Raw genomic sequence first — 23,150 nt, 5'->3', positions numbered from 1 at the left:
ACTCATTTTTTTGCAAAGAAGCTAAGGATCAATTGCTACCAGTACTTTTTTCTTTGTGGATGCTGCCTATAGTGTCCCAAGTGTTTTGTTAATCTAAGAGGCTGGTGAAATAGACACATGAACTTTTTTTCTTTTTAATTGTTATTAGTGAAACACCATGAGGTACAGTTGTAGACTTAAAAATTTTTGTGCTTGGGTTTCAGTCACACAATGATAGAGTACCCATCCCTCCACCAGTGCCCATTCTCCACCACCACTGATCCCATTATCCCTCCCACCCTCCATCCCCCCCATCTCACCCTGCCTCTGTGGCAGGGCATTCCCTTTTGTTCTCTCTCTCTCCTTTTGGGTGCTGCGGTTTGCAAAAGAGGCATTGAGTGGCAATTATGTTTGGTCTATAGTCTACTTTCAGCATGCATCTCCCATCCTGGGAGGATCCTCCCAACACCCTTTATTTGGTGCTCCCTTCTCTATCTGAGCTTCCTTTTCCCCTAGCATGTGTGGCTGGCTTTCAAGCCATGGAGTAAATCTCCTGGTACTTATCTCAGCTATTCTTGGGTGTTAGTCTCCTATTTTGTTACTTTAGACACATGAACTTTGAGGAATGCTGCCAATCCAAGTAGACCATGCATGTTCCTAACACACAAATGCACATGACACTAGTACATTCCTGGAAGAACAAATTTGCAAGATGGAGTTTGTGGGGGGGGGGAGTGGAAAAGAGAGTAATGAAGTTAGTGTGCCAGGTGCTGTCTTCTGCCTGGATATGGCTAACATCACTTGTATGGTCTTCAGTTCTGTCTAATTGTATTCTGCTCAGGCCATTGGAGGATAGAAAGGTGGTCCTTAAATACTTCTGCATAATTGCAGGGATGCTTTTTAATCATGTTCCCAGCAGAATGCTTTCTCACTCAAACTTTTGTATAACTTATTTTTCAGTTATGAAAATCTCATATTAAACTGCTAACATGCCTCTGTCCAGCAATTAAAACCTTAAAAACTAGTCCCACCAAGATTGATTATATTATTTGGGGGTGCTTGGGGCGTACACACCTAGTGATGCTCATGGCTTACTCCCTACTCTCTGCTCAGGATCACCACTGGCAGGGCGTTAGGGGACTACATGCGGTGGTGGGAATTTAACTTCTCCTGGTTGCATGCAAGGGAAGTTGGCTAATTCACTGTGCTATTTCTCTGGCCTCGGAAGTATTGCATCCTAATCTACTGTTTCTTTCCACAGAACAATTTTGTTTGTAATGTATTACCAATGGTTAAGTGAATTCTTTTTAAATGGTCATCTCCAGAATTGTTTTTCCCTTGTTTATCTGTTTGATACTATCAGACCTCACTAAATGCTGCCCCTGGGTTCTTGGAAAGGACTAAGTGCTAAACGACACTTAACAATGAACTTATGTGTTGGCTGGAGGCTAATCAATATAAAAAAAATTAAGTTCCTCTGTCGTTTTCTTACTTATAAAACATCACTAAACTTCTAACGAAAGACCCAGAGTGCCTCCAGTGTGAATTACTCACTTGTGTTCATTTGCTTTCCAATCTCCCTATTTGAATTCAAGGCTGGGAGTGACTGAAACCTCTTGCAGCCTAGGATGCAAGAAATGGAGGAATCAATCCTGGACAGTGGGTCCTTCTACCGCAGGGCCTCTGACTCTGTCTCTGTCTGTCTGTCTGTCTGTCTGTTTGTCTCTCCCTCTCTCTATCTTTCTCTCTCTCCCTCTCTCTCTCTCTCTCTCTCTCTCTCACACACACACACACACACATACACACACTACACATACAGTCACGTTGATTGGGGCAATCAACCTCACCATGTACACCTCTGGATGATAGGAGAGTACTGGGATCATGGGGACCCAAGCAGACACGGGGAAATGTGCCAAATCTGACATAACTAGTGATTCTACAGAAGATCTTTTTTTCTGCATTTATATTATGATAAAACTATATTGACCCAAGCCAGATTATTTTAAAAGAGTCTCTGTTGAGAGAGAAGTGCCTCCTGCCACAGAGTCCAGCGGGTGTGTGTGTGTGTGTAGGGGGGGTGATGGGAGGGAAACTGAGGACACTGGTGATAGGAAATGTACACTGGTGGAGGGATGGGTGTTGGAACCCTGTATGAATGAAACCTATCATAAACAGTTTTTAAGAGGTCTGTCTCACGGTGATTCAATAAAAAATAATTTCTATAAAAAGAATTTCAAGCTAAAAAAAAAATAGGTCTCTCCTTTAGCCCCAAATCAAGGTGACGCTAAGGAGTGCTGCCCTTTCCTGCCGGTCCAGCCTTTGTTGAGTGTAGTTTCTTATCTTTTCCACCAGGTGGGGCAGTTTCACTTCAGGGAGCTCTTTAAGGCAAACATCTGAAATGTAGCAGCTCCGAATCTGGGCAGAGGCCAGGGATGTGACTCAGAAGAGCGCTCATTGACATGGGTTCGGTTTCCTACATGGTTCAGTCCACCCAGCACTGCTGTGAGCACTGGAGTACTCCAGAGCACAAAACCAGGAGTAGCTCCTGAACCCTGCTGGTGTGATTCCCAAAACTCAAAAGGGACGTTACGAATATTGCTGGTAAATTTGAGGTGGAGTGGCATAGAGAAGGATGTGGCATGATGTAAGTTTAAAATGAGAAGCTTTGACTCGTAGGGTCAGCTTGCTCTGAGCGAGTGTTGGCTTTCTCTGAGGGAGCCTACTCGGATCCTGTTGCTAAGGGTTGTGGTGTGTTCTCGGTTCCCGCTTCTCCAAATCACTCCACAGAAGCCTCCAGAATGCCCTTAGATTTGGACGTAGGCTTCTTGCAGAGATAATCAAGCTAAAATGAAGTGATGAAAGGGATCCCTCAAGCAACCAACTGGTGTCCTAAGCAGGGATGGTATTTGCAATAGGAGGATGGAGAAGTGAAGAGGCAGGGAGAAGACAGCCTTCTAAGCAACAGGCTGGAACAGACCCTCCTCTTAGCACTCACGAGGAGTTAGTCCTGCTGAACCTCCACCTGGGCCCTCGGGCCTTCAGAACAGGGAGACAGTATATTTCTGCTGTTCAGTTGCCCCGTTTGTGGTACTTCGTTAAGACAACTTGAACAAAGGAATATGCACACCTACTCACGTTGGCGATAATTTAAACCCACTGGTCTTAAGCATTTATGGCACCAGAGAAATAGTGTCAGTACAGAAAGTGAAGGTGAACTAAAACTGGGTTGTAGTTTAAAGATACTTTTTGCAAGAACAAAGGGTTTTTTTTTATACACACACACATTTTATTGAATCACCTTGAGGTACACAGATACAGAGTTATTCATGATTGAGTTTCATTCATAAAATAGTCAACACCCATTCCTCCATCAGTGCACATTTCCCACCACCAATATTCCCCCCTTCACCTCCCCACCCTATTCTTGCAGTCTGCCTCCATGGCAAACACTTTTCTTTTCTCTCTCTCTCTCTCTCTCTCTCTCTCTCTCTCTCTCTCTCATTTTCCTTTTAGGCACTCTGGTTTGCAATACTGTTACTGACAGGGTATCATGATATCACTTTACCAACTTTCAGCACCTAGTTCTTGTCCAGAGGGATCACTTCCGACTCTCATTGTCATAGTGGTTGCTTCTCTGTCTAACTGCACTTTGTCCCTCCCCCTTTGTGTTAAGCTTCCTACATTGCACAGTCCTCCTGGCCCTTGTTTCTACTTTGGGAATTATTCACATACTGTGTTTTTATTTTCTCCTTCAAATTTTGTCCGCGAATGAGTGCAATCATTCCATGTTGAGAAACAGACTTTCAGCACTACCCCCCTAGACCCTTTCAGAGCCCCCTTTCTACAGAAACAAGTAACATTCTGCTAACAAATGATTCTACACTGTTCAGTGCACACAAATAGGAGTGTCTGAAGGCTTTATCCAATTCTCTTCGGCATTTTAATTGGGTGGTGGAGAGGAATGTGACTACAAGACAAAACTACTTGGTAGGAAGGAAGGATTGTGTGTACATATGTGTCCACATGACAACTGAGCAAATATATATATATATATATATGTAGGAGTTTATAGGTGTGGTGGGAAAATGTGTGCTATCAGAAAGATCAAGTTATGATCAAAGTTGGGTCTGCCAGAACCAGAAATAGGGTTAAAAGAGAATTCTGAGGGCTGGAGAGATCCAGGGGGTGCTTGTCTTGCATGTGGAAGGCCCAGGTTCAAATTCTGGAGTCACATATGGTCCCCAGAGCACTGCCAGGAGTGATCCTTGAGCACCTCTAGGTATGGCCCAAACCCCACCCTCCCTCCCAAAATAGAATATAACTAGGGATAATTGTGTGACAAGGTGTAGTGTGTGTATGTGTGTGTGTGTGTGTGTGTGTGTGTATGTGCGTGGTGGGGGAGGGGTGAAGGAAAGAGAAATATTTGCTGTCTGTAGAAAACAACACACATGAGAGACGTGTCAGCAGATGTGAGCAGTATGAGGACAGGAAGCAGAGCTCTGCCTGGAGACTCACAGACACAGGAGGGGAAGGTGTGTGGGAGTATGTGTGAAGGAAAGGACAACGCCTGCGTGTGTAGGTGTGTGATTCTTATGGACAGTGCTGGTCACAGAGACAGAGACAGAAGTCCCTAGATGCCTTGATGCCTTGTCTCATTGCCTCCCTGCCTGACCCCTAGGCCTCTCCCAGAACCTGGCTCTGTCTAAGGGGACTTGGGTTTGACAGCACCTTTGTCAGTTTCAGGTTGGCCACCACTTTTTTTTGGGGGGGGTAACGTTTTAAGCTAGGTTGATTTTCCTTATTTAAGAAAAGACATTGAAGGAACAAGGGCCAGGGCCAGGATGATTGATTGATCCAAGGATAGAAGTCAGCCTTAAGTGTGAGGGGAGAAGGTAGTTGGGATAGAGCAGGGGCCACTATGACAAAGATAGTTGGAAAGGATCACTCTGGATAAGAACTGTGTGCTGTAAATAGCTAAAGGAACGGACATGATAACGTCTTAGTATCTCTGTATTGCAAACCATAATGCCCGAAGAGGTGGGGGAGAGAGATAGAGAGAGACTCTGTGTGTGTGTGTGTATGTGTGTGTGTGTGTGTGTGAGAGAGAGAGAGAGAGAGAGAGAGAGAGAGAGAGAGAGAGAGAGAGAACATGCCTACCATAGAGATAGGTGAGTAGCAGGAGGGAAATGAGGGTCATTGTGGTGGGAAATGTACACTGGTGAAGGGATGGGTGTTGGATGGAGCGGTGTATGACTGAAACCCGACCACGAACAGCTTTGTAATTGTGTATCCCACTGTGATTCATTAAAATAAAATACATTGAAATTACTTTTTCAAGTTTTGGTTCAAGTTCAGTAAAGACATATAAAACAAGTGGGTCAACTTGAGTTCAAGAAAAACAAATCTATTCGTTTGTATTTGTGTGCCAGTGCTGAGAACAATGAATGCTTCCTTAAGCAAGAAAATAATAAACCTTTTCACCAAATCTCATTTTCTCCTCCTCCTACTGTTTCATTTGGCCACACCTGGCTTGGTTCTTGGGGGAGGGGGTGGAGGACAGACTGGGGGTGGGGGTTACTCCTGGTGGTGCTCAAGCAACCAGGAGGTGCTGGCGGTTAAACTTCAGCCTCTGACAGGCAAAGCATGAGATCCAGCCTGTTGAACTCTGGCCAGAGCCACATTCTGTTTTCGTCTTTGTTAGATGGGACTTCCTCAAAAATATTTGGCTGAAGGGAAAGGAATTCATTTTTGTTATTTTTTTTGGGGGGGGGGGTGGTGGGGGGAGGCACACCTGGCTATGCTCCTGGCAAGGGATGGAACTGGAGTCAGTTACGTGCAAGATGAGGGTCTTATCCCCTGTATTATCTTTCTTGGCATAGGAATGTTTTGGATTGACCCTTTTTCTTTTCTTCTTTTGTTTTTTCTTTTTAGGTCAGCGATGCACAGGGGTTCCTCCTGGCTCATGCACTCAGGAATTACTCCTGGCGGTGCTAGGGGGGAACCATATGGGATGCTGGGAACCGAACCTGGGTCAGCCACGTGCAAGGCAGATGCCCTATCTGCTGTGCTATTTTAACCAAGTAGGCAAAGTTATGATCCATGGTCGTATCCAGTAAGCTGCACCCCGCCTTTTTTGTGGTATTGGGGTGGTGGGGGAGTTGGTCCACACCAGCAGTCAGTGGCTACTCCTGTCTCTGTGCTCCGGGCGCCTGACATTGCTCAGGAGGGTCACATATATTGGGAGTTGGTGGTCATGGAGGGGCAGTGTCTGTTCCTTGGCCCTGGGCACCAGGCAGCAGCGATGTAATATCTGCTGAGCATCCTTGGTTGCTTCCTTCACTGATTCTTCCAATGCCAGAAAGAGTTGGCTGGATTCCACCCCGCTGGTGGCCATCTTTCCAGAATCTTCCTCCTGCCCTTCTGGCTCCCCCTGAGACCCCTCACAGTGCGGGACTGCTGGACACCTGAGTCTTCCGTGCTCAGGCTGTTTGAGTGAGTTGGCTGAGCTCTGAGGAGGGGCCCAATCGGGCGGACGGGGTGCAGGCCCGGGTCTTTGGACCAAGTTCCTCACCGGGCCTGGGCTCCCCACTATTGCCTCCCAGCGTGGCCTTGTACCCCTTTGGGCGCCTAGGTTTTCTGAAGAGGCTTCCAGAGACTCGGCGGTGGGGTTGCCTGGGGCGTGGGAGCTAGGAGTGGGGGTCCGGCCGCTGCAGGGAGGAACCCATCTGGCGAACAGAGAAGAAAAGTGACACATCTTGATGTGGGTGGCGCGTCTGGCCGGCGCTCGGGCACGCAGGTGGGGAGCTTCTTATTCCTGGGGGGTTTTGTTCCAGATGACCTGGGGAGAGGCGAGAAGCGAAGGGGCAGGGGTGGCCCCGGGCGAGGGTGGGGGCATCGCGTCCTGGGCGCGCGCTAGGCAGGTCGGGGTCCAGGCGGGGCGCGCCCCCGGGCGGGAGAGCGCAGTGGGGGGTGGGGGGTGGGGGGCTCAGCTCCCGCCCGCGTCCCCGCCTCCGCCGGGTCGGACCCTGCCCCAGCCCGGGTCCCCTGGCGGCCGGCCCGAAGACCCGGAGAGGCGGAGCGCAGCGGCGCGGCCGGGGTCAGGGGTCGGGCGGCCGCGGGCCGGGGCTCCGCACATCCGGGCTTTGGCAGCGCCCGGGTCGGCGCGGCCCGCGCGGGGGGTGTGGCGGTCGCCCGGGCCGGGCTGGTCCTCCCGCGGCGGCGGCGGCCTCGGAGCGGCGGTGGCGGCGGCGGCGGAGGACAAAGGGCCGAGGTGAGGGGCTCGGCGCGCCGGTCGGGTGGGTGCGCGACCCCGGCCAGCCCGCGGGGGTGGGGGGAGGAGGGTGGACGTGGGCGTCCGGGAGGTGCGAGGGCTTCGGGGTGCAGCCCCGATGCACGTAGGAATCTGGGTGCAGTGCCGTTGTGTGTGTATATGTGTGTATGTATGTATGTGTGTGTGTGTGAGTGTGTGTGCGCGCGCGCGCGCGCCTAGGGTGTGTCTGTGTGTTCGCGGGTGTGTGTGCGCATGGATGGGTGCGCTCGTGTCGGCGCATGGGTGTGCGCGCGCGAGTGGCGGTGCCTGCGTGGATGCGCGCATGGGCGTGCGCGCGCGAGTGGCGGTGCTTGCGTGTGTGTGTGTGCACATGGGTATGTGCGCGCGCGTGTCGGTGCACGGGTGTGTGCGCGCGTGAGTGGCGGTGCGTCCGTGTGTGTGTGCGCGCATGGGTGTGTGTGCGCGCGCGCTTGCGCGAGTGTGGCTCCCCGGCTCGTGGGTGTGTGTATGCTGCGGGTGTGTGTGTGTGTGCACGCGTGGAGGTGCGCACGGGTGTGTGTCGAAGAGGGTGCCGAGCGCGCGGCCCACGTGAGCCACCCTAGGTGGCCTTGCTGAATGGCAGGGATGGTGAAAACAAATCTGGGGGTGTGCGTGCGTATGTGCGTGTGCGCGTGTGGCGGCGGCGTGCGTTTTAGAAAGCCCGAGTCACACCCCAGCCACACCTGGGGAATGGGGCGTTCCTTCGGGGCGGCCGTGGGACTGCGTCCGAGGGGAGGCGGGTTGGGGCAGGGGACGCTTAGTAACTGGATCCCTGGATAGGAGTCTGGGAACAAAGACAGCCTCCCTGGGGTCTGGAGGGATGGGGGGGGAGGATGTGTGTGGAGGATGTGTGTACATGCTGTGTGGAGTGTGTGCGTATGTGTGCTCTGTGTGTGTGTTGTGTATGGGGTGTGTCCGCCACTACTCCAGGCTGGTATTCTCACAGAAGGACTGGGCCATTTTGCTGCCACCCTTTTTTGATGCTGGTCTTAAGGGAAAACAGGAAAAAGGAGCTCCTTAAATTTGCATACGGAAGCTCTGCTGAGATAGACTTATTAAATATTTAATAAACTTCTAAAGAGGTTTATTTGAGGCTTGTAAATGTAAAACGCTCTTTTAAAAACATGTGCAGATTTAACACGAGTAAGCTGTTACTGCCAGTGAACGCATTTTTATTTCGATGTTTAATATTGGGTTCTATTCATGGAGCCCGCGGTTATCTGAGCTACATCTTATGTAAATGTTATATAATGTCACCTGGTTGCATCGCTTTGTAAGAAAATCTGGGAAGATGTGAGAGCTTTTTATTTTTTGTTGTTGTCATTGGAACTTTTAGGGGTGATTTATTTTGTTTGGGGGGCCACACCTGGCTGTGCTCAGAGTTCACTCCTGGCTCTGCTCAGAGGTCACTTCTGGCAGGGTATAAGCACCATATTGGGTGCGGGGCATTGAATCCGGGTCAGCCTTGTGGGTAATCCAGATGGGTGAGGCCCGTGCTATACCTGCGGTACTGTTGTTCTGCTTCAGTCTTTGGGGGTAAGTTAAATCCTACTTTTGTCTTAGAATGTCTTAAATCCCTGGGCACATTGGGAGGATTTTCTTTTTTTTTTTAATAATAAATTCATAGCTTCTGGAGCACTGCTTTTGGGGTTGCTTTGAGAGTTTAGTTCTAGGAAACAAAAACCCATCTGTGTAAAATGTGGAACAAGGGGCTGGAGCGATAGCACAGCAGGTAGGGCGTTTGCCTTGCACACGGCTGACCCGGGTTCAAGTCCCAGCATCCCATATGGTCCCTCTCGAGCACTGCCAGGAGTAATTCTTGAGTGCATGAGCCAGGAGTAACCCCGTGCATCACAGGGTGTGACCCAGAAAGCAATAAATAAGTCAATAAATAAATAAATAAAATGTGGAACAATCTAGTCAGGCACAAGTTAAGGTGTTCGTGCTCATCTGCTTCGTGTCAAGTTTGAACTGGATGCTGGGACTTTTCCAGACCCCCCTCCTCCCCCACTGCAGGTGAATGGTCTAAGGATTAAGAACCTATGCCCAGGTCCAAAGTGAAACTACTTGGACTGTTTGGCTATTGTAGTTGGATTAAAGGGTTGATTTTGCTTGACATATTTTTAGTTAGTGGAAGTAGCCCTTTGGGCCAATACTTGCTTTTTTTGTTTGTTTCTTTTGAGGACACACCTGGGGATGCTAAGGGCTTACTCCTTGTTCTGTGCACTCCTGGTGGGACTGGAGGACCATATGCTATGCAGAGATTGAATCCAAATTGGCAGCATGCCAGGTGAATTCCTTACCCAATATACTTTGTCTCAGCTGTACTGTTCATGTCTTATGGGATAGCATGAAATTAAACTTCAAATACTTGTCATAATATTTTGTCATTATGAAGAGATTATTATCTTGACATATTTCAAGCTTTTAATGCTTGTTATAGGAAGCCTTTATCAATATTTCATTTAGAAGCCGCTATTGAACTATGGTTCATAGTTTATCTTGGTACCAGTATTTTCCTCTGCATCACAATCCCTCTTTAAGAACGCTGTGCCCAGTTTGTGGATTCTCCATTTGAAAGATTTAGGTTCCTAGGCATCCAGAGGTAGCACAGCCATAGGGCGTTTGCCTTGCACGCGGTTTGCCCCTGTGGCTGATCCGAGTTCGATTCCTCCACCCCTCTCAGAGAACCTGGCAAGCTATTGAGAGTATCTCGCCCGCACGGCAAAGCCTGGCAAGCTACCCGTAACGTGTATTTGATATACAAACACAGTCACAACAAGTCTCACAATGGAGATGTTACTGGCCTGCTCCAGCAAATCGATGAACAATGGGAGGACAGTGACAGTGACAGGCATTCAGAGGTAATCTTAACAAGAAGAAAAAAGATTGAAAAAATGTCAGGATGAGACGAGGATGTGTTGTAACTGAGAGTGGCATTCCCCTTCACTCACCCCCAGGCAGAGTTACTGGAATTTAGAGGGACATTGAGAAGGAAGGGACACTGATACAAAGCTGTGGTAAGGACGTGCAGACTTTGAGTGGGTGGACAGAACTTGACTTCAGATCCACACGGCCCCCCTGTGTCTGCTCCAGTGGCTCAGCCCCAGCCCTGGGAGGGAGCCTCTTGAGCCTTTGGGAGTAGCTGACCATTAGGATGGATGGCCCAGGGCAGCTTGAGCAGCCCTTATCTGCCCATTCTAGAGCATCCTTGAACCTCTGATCCCTTGCAAAGGTTCTGGAGAGCTAATCTCCGTGTCTACACTGCCTCATGGACACTCTTGGGTTTTGGGTTTGGTTTTTAAATGTACAGATGCATCATTCTATTTTGTTTGTAATTGTACCTAGAAAAAATATAGGACAGAGTAGGGAAGGTCTCTTGTAAAATTTTATGTATTTGAAATGCATAATTTAAGCCCATTCATAAGAGTTTTTTTTTCTTTTTGGGTCACACCCGGCTATGCACAGGGGTTACTCCTGGCTCTGCACTCGGGAATTACTCCTGGCGGTGCTTAGGGGACCATATGGGATGCTGGGAATTGAACCCAGGTTGACCGTGTGCAAGGCAAACGCTCTGTCCCCTGTGCTATCACTCCAGCCCCTCATAAGAGGTTTTTAAAATATATTTTAATTTTCTTAAGAGAGATAGGAGAGACTGGGAGGTAGATTAAAGGGGTGGAGAATAGGCCTGGCTTGCAGAAGTTCCTGGGTTCAACTCCTGACACTGTGTAGCCAAAAAAAAAAAATCACCCCCCCCCCCGAATAAAATAACCTCAGAAATTGGTGTTAACCCTGTAGTGCATATTTTTTCCCTAAAATGTTAGGGTCAAACAGTATGGGAATACTATCTCTTGTCTTGCATGTAGTCGACCCTAGTTTGATCACTGATCCACATAATACATATGGCTTCCCCCAATTTTGAACCCCACCACGAATAATCCCTGAGCACAGAGCCAGGAGTAAGCCCTAAGCCAGGTATGGCCCCCAAACAAAACAAAACAAAACAAAACAAAACAAAACAAAACAAAACAAAAAGATACAGTTACAGCAGTGAACAAAGCAAGCAGAGCCTGCCCCCCATGGAGCTGACAGTCTGAGGCAAGACTGCCAATGAATTTCTATGCTATAAAGGGCTGGTCATGGTCATTCTCTATGTTCATAGAAAACCCAGTCAAGCGTCTATTATCCAAGACCACACTGTGACCACTTTGATCTGGCATCATTCAGGGAGAGTAGGTGTAGGGCAGGCTGGACTAACCTCCCCATCACACCACGCAGCGGGATGCTGCTAGCTTCCTGGTACTCTTCTTGCCACGTGTGATATGCGCACTGGGACTGGCGGGGACAGGATGAAAGCGAATCCATTAGGAGGACTTAATGGAGCTATGGTTTTTAATTATTTTTATAATTTAATAATTTTAATAAATTTTTTTATTTCATAAGTTAGTTCACAATATTTGATTACATTTAATATTCAAACACCAATCCCACCACCATTACACCTTCCCACCACCAAATCTGGGATGTTTCCATCCCAAGCCCCAAGCCCTGTCCCAAAACACAAACGAAAGAATGAATATATGTTGTATTGTCTGTTATGAGGAACTCCTGAACATGCTTACAAAAAAGTGTTCTTATAGAAAACAGTGTGAAGATTGTTCTGTTTTGGCGGGAGCCATTGAGACATTCCATAGAATATCACTAACATATTGTTAAAGTTTGGGTGATGTGAGCTTTGGTACATATGTCTGAAAATATGTATGTATCTATATCTATATATATGTGTATATATTTCACTGTCACTGTCACTGTCCTCCTGTTGTTCATCAATTTGCTCGAGTGGGCCCAGTAATATATAGAGATATACATTTTCCTCTATGATTTGTTGCCTACTGTCTGAACCCCATCAAATGTGGTGTGGTAATTATGGAGAATGGGTTGGTTGTGTCTTGTGATGTGTTGTGCAGCCACTGTTGTGACCAGGAATATGTTCACTCATATGTGAAACTAGGCCTGGAGTGCGGCAGCAGTTGGATTGTGCCAGGGCTGGGTCCCTTGGGGTGAGGAGGGCTCTCGCCTGCCCTCCTCTGGGATGCTCCGAGTGAAAACAGCCTGGCGTGGAGTCCAGTGGCATGGTTATGGGGGCCTCATTTTATGCTCCCTTCTGGGAGAAGCAGCCGTGAGTTCTGGAGGGTGGCCCCTGAGGAGAAAATCTGGTGCCGGTGGGAGGTTGACGGAGACTCGTAGCTATGGTTTTTGAAGTAAGGGGCGCAAAAACATCAGCGATCCAACGTTACCTTCTTGCATTTCCTTTATTAGCTCCAGCTGTCATAAGAAACGGCCATAGACTGAACTGGTTTAAATAGTGGAAAATTATTTTTCTCTCTCCTGGAGATCGGAAGTCCAGGATCCATCAAGGTCCTTGCCTTTTGGTGTGTGCTGAGGGGAGCTCGGGCCTGGTGTGCAGAGGGCTGTGTTATTGCTTTGTCTTCTCACGCCTTTTCTCTGTATCTCCATGCGCATGGAGAGGGGGTCTGTATGGGAGGGGGCCAAGATAGGAGAAGGGGAGGTGAAGAGAAAGAGGACATTTGTGGGGTTAGAGGGAGAAAGTTAGCCCTCCGCTCTCTCTCTCTCTCTCTCTCTCTCTCTCTCTCTCTCTCTCTCTCTCTCTCTCGATTTTTGTTATTTTTGCTTTTTGGGTCACACCCAGCAATGCACAGGGGTTACTCTGCACTCAGAAACTACTCCTGGCGGTGCTGGGGGAACCATGTGGGATTTCGGGGATCGAACCCGGGTCTGCTTTGTGCAAGGCAAACACCCTACCCTATCGCTCCAGCCCTTGATTTTTGGGCCACACCTGACAGTGTTCAGGATTTCCTCCTGGCTCTGCACTCAGGTATCACTCCTAGTGGGCTCAGGAGACCATATGGAGTGGTGGGCATTGAACCCAGGTATGGCGGTGTGGAGGGCAAACAGCCTACCTGCTGGACTATCACTCCAGCCCCCCCATGTTGTTTCTTTTTATAAGAACCTGTTGGATTAGGGCCCACCCAATGGCCTTACTTTACCCCACCTTCTAGGCGCTGTCCCCAGATATATGAATCCTATCAATGATAGGAGTGGGAAAGTGTGTGTGTGTGTGTGTGTGTGTGTGTGTGTGTAATGACACAAATATTCAGTCTCTAAAGATTACATTTTGTTTTTTTGTTCGTTTGGAGGGCCATACCTGGCAGTGTTCAGGGTGAGAATGCTTGGTTCGGAGTCTGTAGTCAGAGGATGAGATTCCAGAGGCACAGAAGAGACTCCAGCACTAACTTATGTGTGTATTCAGTGGAGCCTTTTTTTTTTTTTGCTTTTTGGGTCACACCTGGCGATGCACAGGGGTTACTCCTGGCTCTGCACTCAGGAATTATCCCTGGCGGTGCTCAGGGGACCATATGGGATGCTGGCAATTGAACCCGGGTCGGCTGCGTGCAAGGCAAAGGCCCTACCTGCTGTGCTATGGCTCCAGCCCCTGGGCTTTTTTTCTTCTTTTTTTAAGGGTAAAATGTTATCTAGATTTTATAGGTATCTACAGGTAGCAAATAGTCTTTGATCTGAAATCCTCTATACATTATCATCATTATAATTCAGTTTGAATTTATGCTTTTTAGTTAATCTAGACATTTTGCCAGTTAGTGCTTTTGCAAGTATGTATTTGTGTTAGAGAGAGAGAGAGAAAGAGAGAGAGAGCGAGAGAGAGAGAGAGAAAGAGAGAGCGAGAGAGAGAGAGAGAGAGAGAAAGAATGTATTTTTGCGTGTAGATTTTTGTTTTTCTATCATGATTTCTCAACTTCTCTCTGTCTATCATATAACATTATTCACAGTGTCAGCTTAAAAGGAAATTTAGAATTTATGGTCTTGTAAAGCTGTATATATTTTTTGATAGAACATACGTAACATAAATGTCTCTGTTGAAGTGTTAACAATAGGACAGTATAAATGTCACCATCCCAATCTTCCACACGAGATTTGGAAGGAAGCCAGTGTACCTACTCAAAGCTGTTTACCTTTTCTTTAAGTTCTATTTTTAACTTCCAAAATTCATGGATTATTTTGAGAAAGCAGACATATACATTAACTTGACATGGAATTGCTACAAATATATATGTCAAAACTAATTAAATTATACATTTTGAAGATGTAGTTTATTTTATGGCATTTAACCTCAATAAATTTTCAAAAAAGATTTTGGAAGAATGAATCAAATATAATTATATATAATTGCATGCAAATGCCACAAACTAATGTTGAGCAGAAGAAGCCGGATATGAGATACATGATGTGTGAGTCACTCCAGGATGAGTAGTCTGAAAATGAGTATAAAGAGGACTTCTGAGATGCTGGTGATTTAGTTTCCTATACTGGGTTACACAGTACATTTACTGCATGAAGATTTGCAGTGGGGCTTTAAGAAGTGAGACTTTTCCTGCTGGAGCAGTGAAGGTTGGAGCAGATTCTTCTTAGATGTTAGCACATTTGTACCTGACACAGCGAGCAGTGTGTAAATCCCTCGTGTCAGCCCTGGGCTGTGCACCTTCCTGTTATCCGCAGGTGGATTTATGTTGCAAACAGTACACATAATTTCAGCCTCATTCACAAGGCAAGAATGGCTGTCAGGATTAGGGCACCAGATGACCTTTCTGCCATGCTAATAAGCTCAATGGTTATTCCTACCTCCCTGACCCTCCTGTGGACCAAAAGACTCACTCTCTATTTAGTGGTATGTACTAAATCGATATACCACTGATTTTCAGTACTGTATGTTTCAAAAGCATTGCTCACAAACTGATATATATCCACGCCCACCACCGAAGCTCTGGTATCCATATGATTCTTAAATGTCCTGGTTTATTTGGCTGTTGAAAGCACACACACAGACTTGCCCTTTAAAAATGATTATGATTTATGGTTTGACACACAAGATTCTCTTCCTTCCCCATGCTCTGGTGCATGCCAGATATTCTTATCTCCCGTTTGTCATGAGAGCAGATTAATTTTGGGGTAATATATTGCCAGAGCCTCACTGGGCCTCGGGTTTATGAGGGCCTTCATTTTCTTTGGTATCCATCATCCATGTGTTTTTTGGTTGAGGAGTTATCTCCAAACTGATTAAGCCCAAAGGGGAGTGATTCCTCAGATACTTGCTTCCCAAGTGTAGATGAATGATCTGGACATTTTCTATACATCCTCTTTGTCATTGCTTTTCGGTTTTCTCACCCAAGAGTGCTCCTGTAAGTTGTGGGTATAAATACAAAGCCCAAAGAGGAAGTTTGGGAACAGACTGGAGTATCTGAATCTGCCACTCCTGAGATTTTAAAATTAAATACCATTTAATGATCTGAAAAGTTTTAAATAACAGAGACAGGCCTTAAAAAGTCAAATCTCGATCCCGGAGGAAAAGAAAAAAGAAAAAACAGGTTCCAAAAAGAGCCGAGAGCACCGGCAAGTTCCAGATGGAGTAGGCGCCGCATCCCGCCTCCCCCAGATGGAACCCTGGTGACCAGAAGCCTCTACAAACACAGCTCGAGTATGCGGGAACGAGGACTCTTTCTCAAATCTGCCGGACTACACCTTCCAGGTAACCTCTGATTCCGGAAGTCACGCCCACAGCCCGCCCCCCAGCGCCATCTTTGAAGCGTTCAGAATAAGAGAAGGAACACATGGAGGGTGCGGGATCCCGGAGGAAAAGAAAAAAGAAAAAACAGGTTCCAAAAAGAGCCGAGAGCACCGGCAAGTTCCAGATGGAGTAGGCGCCGCATCCCGCCTCCCCCAGATGGAACCCTGGTGACCAGAAGCCTCTACAAACACAGCTCGAGTATGCGGGAACAAGGACTTTTTCTTAAAACCGCGCGGCCGCTTATGCGGCCGCGCGACATCTCTCTATATACAAAGTGATCAATGAGAAGTAAACCACCCAATCTTTCTCCCTGAAAATCAGAGTTAAGTTTGGAGCATGGCCACAGCCCCAGAAACACAAGGACTTAATGCAGAAACCAGCAGCTTAGAGCAGAAAAGTGAACGGACGATGAGTTAACCCAGGCCATCATTTCTGCCCAGAGGGGAAAGGGTGTTGCCCCATTCGCCCTCTCTTCTCTGGAAAGAAGGATGGCGGCCGCATGGGAGCCTTGTGGACAGCAGGTATGAGCCGGGGGTGTGGGGGGCGACTAAAACTTCACGAGAAGGGGGGCATTCCGGTCCGTCCTTCACGCCCTACCGAGGTCACCAGTTGCCCCCCACGAGTGGCTCTCCAGCACGGCCACAGCCCCAGAAGCACAAGGGCTTAATGCAGAACCCAGCAGCTTGGAGCAGAAAAGTGAAAGGACTATGTGTTAATCCAGGCAATCATTTCTGCCCAGAGGGGAAAGGGTGTTGCTCCCTTCCGCCCTCCTCCCTCTGGAAAGAAAGATGGCGGCCACATGGGAGCCTTGTGGACAGCAGGTATGAGCCGGGGGTGTGGGGGCGACTAAAACCTCATGGGAAGAGGGGCGTTCTGGTCCGTCCTTCACGCCCTACCGAGGTCACCAGTTGCCCCCCACGAGCGGCTCCCCAGCACGGCCACAGTCCCAGAAGCACAAGGACTTAATGCAGAACCCGGCAGCTTGGAGCAGAAAAGTGAAAGGACTATGCGTTAATCCAGGCCATCAAGTCTGCCGGAGGGGAAAGGGTGTTGCCCCATTCACCCTCTCTTCTCTGGAAAGAAGGATGGCAGCCGCATGGGAGCCTTGTGGACAGCAGGTATGAGCCGGGGGTGTGGGGGCGACTAAAACCTCATGGGAAGGGGGGCGTTCCAGTCCGTCCTTCACGCCCTACCGAGGTCACCAGTCACCCCTCACGAGCGGCTCTCCAGCACGGCCACAGCCCCAGAAGCACAAGGACTTAATGCAGAACCCAGCAGCTTGGAGCAGAAAAGTGAACGGACTATGCGTTGATCCAGGCCATCAAGTCTGCCGGAGGGGAAAGGGTGTTGCCCCATTCGCCCTCTCCTCTCTGGAAAGAAAGATGGCGGCCACATGGGAGCCTTGTGGACAGCAGGTATGAGCCGGGAGTGTGGGGGCGACTAAAACCTCATGGGAAGGGGGGCGTTTCGGTCCGCCCTTCACGCCCTACCGAGGCCACCAGTTGCCCCCAGGAGCGGCTCTCCAGCACGGCCACAGCCCCAGAAGCACAATGACCTAATGCAGAACCCAGCAGCTTGGAGCAGAAAAGTGAAAGGACTATGCGTTAATCCAGGCAATCATTTCTGCCCAGAGGGGAAAGGGTGTTGCTCCCTTCCGCCCTCCTCCCTCTGGAAAGAAAGATGGCGGCCACATGGGAGCCTTGTGGACAGCAGGTATGAGCCGGGGGTGTGGGGGCGACTAAAACCTCATGGGAAGGGGGGCGTTCTGGTCCATCCTTCACGCCCTAACGAGGTCACCAGTTGCCCCCCGCGAGCGGCTCTCCAGCACGGCCACGGCCCCAGAAGCACAAGGACTTAATGCAGAACCCAGCAGCTTGGAGCAGAAAAGTGAACGGACTATGCATTGATCCAGGCCATCAAGTCTGCTGGAGGGGAAAGGGTGTTGCCCCATTCGCCCTCTCCTCTCTGGAAAGAAAGATGGCGGCCACATGGGAGCCTTGTGGACAGTAGGTATGAGCCGGGAGTGTGGGGGCGACTAAAACCTCATGGGAAGGGGGGCATTTCGCTCCGCCCTTCACGCCCTACCAAGGCCACCGGTTGCCCCCCGCGAGCGGCTCTCCAGCACGGCCAGGACTCCAGAACACAGAAACCAATTTCTTAACTATCTGACTTTCAGTAGAAATACTTCCAGGGTCAATAGGTAAAAGAGCAGAAATCCAAAACCAACATTTAATTCTTGAACCCAGCCGTAGAAAGCAAATCACTTCACAATGCTTTTTCAGCATGTCTGATTTGGGGGGGGGGGGTAAACTCTAAATAATAGTGGTGAATCTTTTATTGAAACAATGAATCTAATCAAAGCAGATAGAGTGTTAACTAGAATTCATCTGCCTCACAGGGACGGGGAGGGGTGGGGGGTGGGGTTTTATTGGGGTTCTTCATGGTAAAAAATAAGTATTGGTAAAGGGAAATGTGTTTGATATTTGCATGACTGAGACATAAACCTGAAAGCTTTGTAACCTTTCCCACAGTGATTCAATAAATAAATAAAAAAAATTAAAAAAAAAGTCAAATCTCTTCATTAAGTACTCCACTGAATTTGATTGTATTAGCAATTATAAGAATCTCATGGAGTTTCACTTTGATAGTATAATGTGGCTCAATTGATAGTATGTAATTTGATAGCATATAATTTGATAGCATAACGTGACTGAATTTCCACAGAACTAGAACTTTGCATTAACGTAGATACATAGAAGTAATAAATAATGACGTCACAATGCCCAGCTATCAGATTGCATAGAATCAGTTCCTCTTCTCTTAGAAATTATAAGAGGGACGAAGTTGAGAGGAAGTATCAATTATGTGCGTCCTCCTGGCCGGGTTCATGGTGGGCTGTCTGTATGTTACCTCAGAAGAGCCTCACAACCACTCTTTGTACAGCAGGCATACCATTTTCATTGTTTCTGGTGAAAAATCAAAGCCCAGAGATGATTAGTAACTTGTTTATGTTGATATTGAGAAAATGCTGCGCTAGGACTTGATTGCTTGTCTCTGTGACCATAAAAATCCACAATGAGAACCAAATCTAGAGTAAGAAAAGCATCTGTGGTCCAGGGGTGTGGCTCAAATGGTAGAGCAAGTGCCTGGTATGTGTGAGGCCCTGAGTTCTGTCCCCAGCACCCAGAAACAGCAGCATCAACAACAAAAGTCTGTGTTGGCACTGTTCCCTTTTCCCTTTTCATCTGTTTCAAGTTGATTTCCACGTGGCCTTCCAATTTGTCCTCCATTCAGTGCTGCCCCACTCTTTTTCTTTTTCTTTTCTTTTCTTTTTTTTTCTTTTTTGGGTTACACTCAGCATGATACTCTCAAAGTCCCATCCATTTATAAGCAAATTTCATGACCTATTTTTCTAAATAGCTGCATAGTATTTTCCATTGTGTTGATGTACCATCGTTTCTTTATCCAGTCTTCTGTTCTTGGACACTCAGGTTGTTTCCAGATTCTGGCTATTCTGAACAGTGCTGCAGTGAACATAGACATGCAAATGATGTTTCTGTGGTGTGTTTTTGGACCCCCTCGGTATTGCTGGGTCAAATCGGAGCTCAATTTCTAGTTTTCCAAAAAGGCAGAACCAGTTGGCATTCCCTCCACTCTGGACAAGAATTGAGTGCTGAAAGTAGGTAAAGGGCTGTACATGATAATCTTTCAGCATCTGTACTGCAAACCATAATGCCTAAAATGAGAGAGAGAGAGAGAGAGAGAGAGAGAGAGAGAGAGAGAGAGAGAGAAGAGGTGCCTGACATAGAGGCAGGCAGACTGGGGTCAGAGGTGGTTTAGGAAACTGGGGACATTGGTATTGGGAAATTGCACTGGTGGAGGGATGGGTGTTGGAATATTCTATGACTGAAACCCAATCATGAACAGCTTTATAATGCTCTCACTGTGATTCAATAAAATAAAAGAATATTAAAAAGATGTAAAACCATGGACCCTGACCTTCAGGAGCATTGTTCAAACCATAGTGATAGAAAGTATTGCTGACGTGCTTACTAATGGCGATGGGGATGATTCTGATTTCGAAAAAGTAGACTATTCTGTTTGGGATTGGGCCACACCCAGCAGTACTCTGTGCTCTGCAGTGACCTCTGGTGGTGTTCAAGGGAACATATGTGGTGCCAAGGATTTGAAATAATGTCTGCTGCACGCAAGGCAAAAATTCCTTACCTCTGTTCCATCTCTCCAGCCCAGGAAAAGTAGAATTTGAGCCAGTGTATTCGGGAACTTCAGGGACATGAATCTGTCTGAGAGAAGATGAGAGAAGAAATAAGCAGTGTTGTACTTTGCCCTAAGTGTGTGGCTTTTCACTTACCCTAAGGTTGTACCCACTTGAAGGAGGGGCTGGAGCAATAGCACAGCGGGTAGGCATGCGATTTGCCTTGCATGCGATTGACCCGGGTTCAATTCCCAGCATCCCATATGGTCCCCCGAGCACTGCCAGGAGTAATTCCTGAGTGCAGAGCCAGGAGTAACCCCTGAGCATTGCTGGGTGTGACCCCCCCAAAAAAAAGAGAAAAGAAAAGAAAAAAGAAAAATGAGCAAATGGAGGTGAAAGGAAGCCAGGGAACTTGCTCACAGTTTTATGGGCAGTGGAGGGTGGGGGACCCAGTTTTGTGTGAGTGGGTGAAGGATAGAGCTAGACCGAGAGGTTGGCATTAGTGGCGGCAATTTGGTTTGGGGGAGCTTCCAGCGCTAGAACCATTTGCTACTTCTCATCCCCAAGTGTGAATTCAAGGATGAGTGTGTTCAGTGTTTGAGAACCACCACCCCAGGTCAGCCGACAGCTACCGAAGAATGAAGGAACGGGCCCCCAGCTGGTTAGTAATCAGTGACCGTTTATTCCCCTCTCACAGCATTAGTTATATAAAAATTGTGAAGGATGGGGGTACACATAGGTGTGGTTGAACGTTATCATAACAATAAACAGATGTAAAGCGACTCCTTTGGGGGAAGTTCTTCTAGAAGTTTAACTCAGGGACTTCAGCATTCTAGATTACTAGGAGATCTGCTCAAGGGTGGGATTCCATCTAAAGGCGTATTTCTTTCTCATTTCCTTAGCTAGTAATTCAGTTAAGCAATCTTTTTAAAATTTACTCCTTACTAATATTTCTAGTCATTTTGAATGAACACAGTAAGAGATACATACTGTTTCCATCTTTAAGATTGATCACTCGATCACTTGACTTCCCGTTAATCATCAATTTGCTCGAGCAGGTGCCAGTAACGTCTTCATTTGTCCCTGTTGCGTGCTAGTGTAGCCCAATGGCGTCTGTTCATTCTAGGAACATGAAGAGCCTCAAACTGATCGTTCAGGGTCTTGATGAAGAAGTCTGACCATCTGGTAGGTCGGCGGCTATGCAGTCTTTTGACATCTCATGGAATCCAGTCGGTAACAGCTCTAGTCCAGCAATCATCTCCAAATCTCATTACGTGTCCAGTCCATCTGATTTTTGATGCCTTGGTAAATGAGACAGCGACCCTGATTCTTGATCGTCAATGGAGGTTGGAACTCCGGATTCTTTCTCTCATTTGAGTGAAACGTGATACTCCATAGCTCTTTCAATTCCTATTTGGGAGACCCGAATAGTGTTCTTATCCTGTTTGCGTAGGGCCCAGGTCTCTGAGGCGTATTTTCTTTCTTTTTTTTTTTTTTCTTTTTGGGTTATACCCGGCAATGCACAGGGGTCACTCTTTTTTTTTTTTTAATTTATTTATTGAATCACTGTGGGAAAGGTTACAAAGCTTTCAGGTTTATGTCTCAGTCATGCAAATATCAAACACATTTCCCTTTACCAATACTTATTTTTTACCCTGAAGAACCCCAATAAAACCCCACCCCCCACCCCTCCCCGTCCCTGTGAGGCAGATGAATTCTAGTTAACACTCTGTCTGCTTTGATTAGATTCATTGTTTCAATAAGATTCACCACTATTATTTAGAGTTTACCCCCCCCCCCAAATCAGACATGCTGAAAAAGCATTGTGAAGTGTTTGCTTTCTACAGCTGGGTTCAAGAATTAAATGTTGGTTTTGGATTTCTGCATTTCTGCTATTTTACCTATTGACCCTGGAAGTATTTCTACTGAAAGTCAGATAGTTAAGAAATTGGTTTCTGTGTTCTGGAGTTGTGGCCGTGCTGGAGAGCCGCTCGCGGGGGGGGGGGGCAACCGGTGGCCTTGGTAGGGCGTGAAGGGCGGAGCGAAACGCCCCGCTTCCCATGAGGTTTTAGTCACCCCCACACTCCCGGCTCATACCTGCTGTCCACAAGGCTCCCATGTGGCCGCCATCTTTCTTTCCAGAGAGGAGAGGGCGAATGGGGCAACACCCTTTCCCCTCCGGCAGACTTGATGGGCTGGATCAACGCATAGTCCGTTCACTTTTCTGCTCCAAGCTGCTGGGTTCTGCATTAGGTCATTGTGCTTCTGGGGCTGTGGCCGTGCTGGAGAGCCGCTCGTGGGGGCAACTGGTGGCCTCGTTAAGGCGTGAAGGACGGACCGGAACGCCCCCCTTCCCATGAGGTTTTAGTCGCCCCCACACCCCCGGCTCATACCTGCTGTCCACAAGGTTCCCATGTGGCCGCCATCTTTCTTTCCAGAGGGAGGAGGGCGGAAGGGAGCAACAACCTTTCGCACAGGGGTCACTCTTGGCTCTGCGCTCAGGAATTACCCCTGGCGGTGCTCAGGGGACTATATGGGATGCTGGGAATTGAACCCGAGTTGGCCACGTGCAAGGCCCTACCCGATGTGCTATCGCTCCAGCCCCGAGGCGTATTTTAATGCAGGAAGAATAGTGGAATCGAAGAGATGTGCCAGGAGCCGGAGGTTCTTCATCCTCTTAGCTATTTCTTCTACGCTCTTGAAGGTGTTCCAAGCCGCTCTCTTCGTCCTGCAACTCATGTGCCAGGTCATTTGTCATGTTGACTTCTTGACCTAGGTACACATAACTTTCATTCAGAGATGGTCATTCCATTGAGAGTGAATGGAGCGTCAGGAACGAGGCTGTTTCTCATAAACATTGTCTTCATAGGCTGTGGTTGTACCCCAGTTGGTTTCGTCATTAACTTATTGAAGGATAGCTGACTTGTTTCTAATTGTGGTCTACTGTAAATGAAACTATTAATGTTTGAGTATAGGTTTTGGGG

General features: G+C 47.7%; 1 protein-coding gene across 2 annotated transcripts in view; it reads left to right on the top strand.

The window, feature by feature from the left end:
- The first annotated feature begins 7,123 nt into the window (after nt 1-7,123).
- GREB1 (growth regulating estrogen receptor binding 1) overlaps nt 7,124-23,150 on the top strand; it is a 154,805-nt gene continuing 138,778 nt past the window's right edge. For both annotated transcript variants that reach the window (XM_056128477.1, XM_056128469.1), the window contains exon 1: nt 7,124-7,252. The gene's annotated coding sequence lies outside the window, so the exon portion shown is untranslated. The remainder of the gene's footprint in view (nt 7,253-23,150) is intronic.

The sequence above is a fragment of the Sorex fumeus genome, unplaced genomic scaffold (genome assembly GCF_029834395.1).
Source record: "Sorex fumeus unplaced genomic scaffold, SorFum_2.1 ptg000006l, whole genome shotgun sequence".
Lineage (NCBI taxonomy): Eukaryota > Metazoa > Chordata > Mammalia > Eulipotyphla > Soricidae > Sorex > Sorex fumeus.
This window is presented reverse-complemented; position numbering and strand designations above follow the sequence as displayed.